A 4,939-nucleotide genomic window follows, 5' to 3' on the forward strand; every position below is an offset into this window, starting at 1 on the left:
CCAGCATGCCCCCAGCCCCATTTCTCTTTTCTCTACCTCACAGGGCCAGGAGCTGGAGTGACAATCTCTCTCCCACATGTGGGCTGCCAGCTCAGGGGTCCCTGTAGCCCCAAGATCCAGGGGAGTGAGAGAGAGCTTGGAGGGGGAAGAGCCCACCCCCATCTCCTCCCAGGGGAAAGTCATTATGATGCAGCCAGCGGAGGAGTTTCAGCCTAGCAGGGCTTTCATTTCCAAAGGGCTGAGTGGGGGGCGGGAGGAGATTGCTCTCAGATAGGGAGAAGCTGCAGGGGCTGATGCTTCATTCCCGCTCCTAGGCAAGCAGCCAAACTCCTTAACCCTTGATGGAACTGGAGGCTGGGAGGCAGCCAGCAGGCTGGCCTTGCTGGGGGGTTTGGGAGGGCACTCTTTAATTGCTTTATTGATGAATACTTATTATCATTCATTTTTACCAAGTACCAGCTAAGTCCTTCCTCTACATTATCGCATTTAATCCACCCCATATCCCTGGAGGTTTTTAGTATGCTCATTCCCACTTTACAGATGAGGAAGTGGAGACCTGGAGACCAAAGTCACTTGCCCACAGTCTCAAGGCACATATGAGCTGAAGGGGAACGCTGGAGAAGCAAGCTCTGATTTTTGAAGGGGGAGATACTGGAGGGTTCTGAGTGAGGGGTGTAGGGGGTCAGCAACCACAGGCTTCAAGTTCATTGTGTCATCTTCCTGGCCTTTCCGAGCTCCCGGGCAATTGGCAGAGGATTGCCATCCTGTCTCGGGCAAGTGCTCCTGCTTTCTCCTGCCGCAGCTCACTCCTGGCACCAATGCCACTTTTACAGATTTCATTCTGTTTCTCATCCACTTGTGCTGGGGCTTTAAGACCCTCAGGCTGCTGTGTATGTAACCTGGCCCACTGCTTCTCTCCTTGAGAAATTGTCTGCGTTAGTCTCATGTCCAGTGCCTCTCAGTGAATCCATCTTCATTTTAACAGTTTGTTGCTTCTTGGGTGGCTTTTCAGTGTAAATGATTAATCTACCTGCAAATAGTGACAACGTTGTAATTTCCTTTCTTTCACATCCTTCTGGCCCTTCTCTATGGATGGAACATTTGTGTGTTTGTGCTCCCGGCCCCCCAGCCCCACTAAATTTCTAGTTGAAACCCTCAGCCCCAGTGGGATGGTATTTGGAGGTGGGGACTTTGGGAGGCGATCAGGTTCAGGTGGGGTCCTGAGTGGGGGGCACCCTTGATGGGACTGGTATCCTTATAAGAAGAGGAAGAGACAGGAGACCACTCTGTGAGCACGCTTCAAGAAAGGCCGTGCCTGAGGTTGTGGAGAAACAAGCACCCTCCTACACTGTTGTTGGGAATGTAAACTGGTACAGCCCCTCTGGAAAACAGTGTGGAGGTTCCTCAGGAAACTAACAATAGAACTCCCCTATGACCCAGCAATAGCACTGCTAGGAATTTACCCAAGGGATACAGAAATGCTGATGCATAGGAGCACATGTACCCCAATGTTCATAGCAGCACTCTCCACAATAGCTAAAACATGGAAAGAGCCTAAGTGTCCATCAACGGATGAATGGATCAAGAAGATGTGGTTTATCTATACGATGGAATACTACATGCCAATGAGAAACAATGAAATCTGGCCATGTGTAGCAACATGGATGGACCTTGAGGGTGTTATGCTAAGCGAAATAAGTCAGGCAGAGGACAAATACCATATGTTTGCACGTATCGGGGATTAGGAGGAACTTAACTGAGGAACAAGGGGGAGAAGAAGGTGGAAATGGTGGGGGAAAGGGAGAGAGGCAAACCATGAGAGACTCTTGAATGTTGACAAAAACTGAGGACTGATGGATGTGGGGGGGAGGAGGGGATGGGCATGGAGGAGGACACTCGTGGGGATGAGCACTGGGTGTAATGTGGAAACTAATTTGTCAATAAACTATTTGTAAAAAAAAAAAAGAAAAGAAAGAAAGGCCGTGCCCGGAAGAGGGCCCCCACCAAGGACCTGGCCCTGCTGGCCCCTGGCCTTCCGCTCCCAGGCTCCAGACAGTGAGAAGTGAATGTTCGCTGCTTAACCCACCCAGGCTCCGGTATTTTTTTAAGAGCAGCCGGAACTATTTCTATTTCTTTCCTTTTGCTGTTCAGAATTTCCAATTTTTTTTGATAGTGGCGTTGACAGTAGTACCTTTGTCTTGTTTCTAATTTTATGGAGAATGCATTTGAAGTGTCTCCGTTAAGAAAAATATTTGCTGGGGTGCCTGGGTGGCTCAGTGGGTTAAGCGTCCGACTCTTGGTCTCGGCTCAGGTCATGATCTCGCTGTTTGTGAGTTTTAGCTCCATGTCGGGTTCTCTCTGCTCCTCTCTCTCTCTCTCAAAATAAATAAACTTAAAAATATTTTAATAAAATAAGAAAGAAAAATGTTTGTTGCAGGTTTTAAAAATACTTTTTAAAGCTAAAATACACACAAGATTTGCTCTCTCAAGCATTTTTAAGTGTCCAGTTCAGTGGTATTAAATCCACTCACACTGCCATGCAACCATCCCCACCATCCATTCCTGTAATTATTTTCATCTTGTAAGATTAAGACTCCTACCCATTAAACAGTAACTCCAGTTCTCCGTTCCCTCCAGCCTCTGGCAACCATCCCTCTACCTTCTGCCTCTAAGATTTTAAGTTCTCTAGGGATCTCACATAAAAGTGGAATCGTACAGTACTGGTCACTTTATGACTGGCTCATCTCACTCAGGTTAATGTCCTCAAGGTTCACCCATGCTGCAGTGTATTGCAGAATTTTCTTCCTTTTTAAGGCTGAATAACATTCCAGTGTATGTACAGACCACATTTTGATGGCCCATTCTTCTGTCGATGGATACTTGGGACTGCTTTCGTATGTTAGCTATTGCGAATACCACTGCTATGAACATGGCTGTACAAGTGCTTTCAGAGATCCTGTGCTCAAGCCTTTTGGGTAGATACCTAGAGGTAAAATTGCTGGGTCATACAGTAATGCAATCTTTAATTTTTGAGGAACCACCATACTGCTTTCTATAGTAGCTGTACCATTTTACCTTCCCACCATGAGTATACGGAGCGGGGGGAGGGGGGCATTTTTCCATGTCCTCACCAACACTTGTTGCTCTCTAGGTTGTTTTGTTTTGTTGATAGTAGCCATCTTAATGGGTGCAAGGTGGTATCTCATTATATTCTTGGCTTGCATTTCCCTAATGGTGAGTGATGTTGAGTATCTTTTCATGTGTGTATTGGCCGTTTGTATATCTTCTTTTGAAAAAAAGACTAGTTAAATCTTTTGTCCAATTCTGAATCAAGTTTAGGCTTTCTGTATATTCTGGGTATTAATCCTTTATCAGACACATGATCTTCAAGTATTGTCTCCCATTCTGTGGGTTGCCTTTTCTTCTTTTTCTTTTTTTGCTCTGTGGATAGTGTCTTTTGATGCCCAAATCTAAAAAATTTTCAAAGTCCAATTTGTCTACTTTTTGTTGCATTGCTGTGCCTTTTGTGTCATATCCAAGCAATCATTGCCAAATCCAATGTTGTCATGATTTTCTCCTATGTTTTCTTCTATGAATTTTATTGTTGTAGGTCTTACATTTAGGTCCTTCATTTTGATACAAAAATTCCTTTAATTTTTGTATCAGGTATTAGGTAAGGATCCAAGTTCATTCTTTTGCATATGGATATCCAGTTTTCTCAGCACGATTTGTTGAAAAGACTGTCTTTCTCCACTGAATGGTCTTGACAACCCTTGTCAAAATTCACTTGATCATATATGCAAACATTTATTTCTGGGGTCTCTATTCCATTGATCTGTATATCTGTCTTTATGCCAATAGCACATCATTGTTTTGATTACTGTGGATTTGTAGTAAGTTTTGAAATCAAGATGTCTGAATCTTCCAATGCTGTTCTTTTTCAAGATTGTTTTGGCTATTCAGGGGTCCCTTGAGATTCCATATGAATTCTGGGATGCATTTTTCTATTTTTGAAAAAAAGTCATTGGGATTTTGATAGGGATTACATTGAATCTTAGATCACTTTGGGTAGTATTGACAACTTAGCAATGTTACATTATTTAGTCCATAAATGTGAAATGTATTTTCATGTGTTTATATCTTTAATTTCTTTCAGCTATGTTTTGTAGTTTTCCTTGTATAAGTCTTTACCCCATTTATTAATTCCTAAGTATTTTGCTCTTTTTGCTGCTATTGTAAATGCAATTGTTTTTATAATTTCCTTTTCAGATTGCTCATTGTTTGTGTATGGAAATGCAACTGATTTTCATGTATTGACTGTAACCTGAGACTTAGATGAATTCATTTGTTAATTCTAAAAGCTTTTGGTGGAATCTTTAGGGTTTTCTACGTGTAAGGTCATATCATCTGTGAACAGAGACAATTTTACCTCTTCCTTTCCAATTTAGATGCTTTTTATTTTTTTTTCCCTTGCCTAATTACTCTGGCTACAACTTCCAGTACTATGTTGAATAGAAGTGGTGAGAGCAGACACCTTTGCCTTGTTCCTTGATTTTTATGCCTTAGTTGAGATGTGCGTAGGATTTTTCTCCCCTCTTCATTCTGTGGTATATTACATTGCTTGAGTTTTGTATTTTGAGCCATCCTTGCTTTCCAGGAATAAATCCCATTTGATGTCATGGTATATAATCTTTCCATATGCTGCTGAATTCTGTTTTCTAGTATTTTGTTGAGGACAGGTATCAGTGTTCATAAGGAATATTAGTCTGCAGTTTTCTTGTAGTATCTTCCTCCAGCTTTGGTCTTAGGGTCATGCTGGCCTTATAGAATGAGTTAGGAAGTTTGAGAAAGATTGGCATGAAATGTTTGATAGCATTTTTTGGATAGAATTTACCACTGACACCATCAGGTCCAGACGGGGAGACAGATTTGTGGTGCT

This window comes from Crocuta crocuta, unplaced genomic scaffold, assembly GCF_008692635.1.
Source record: "Crocuta crocuta isolate KB4526 unplaced genomic scaffold, BGI_CrCroc_1.0 scaffold69-1, whole genome shotgun sequence".
NCBI classification, from domain to species: Eukaryota; Metazoa; Chordata; class Mammalia; order Carnivora; family Hyaenidae; genus Crocuta; species Crocuta crocuta.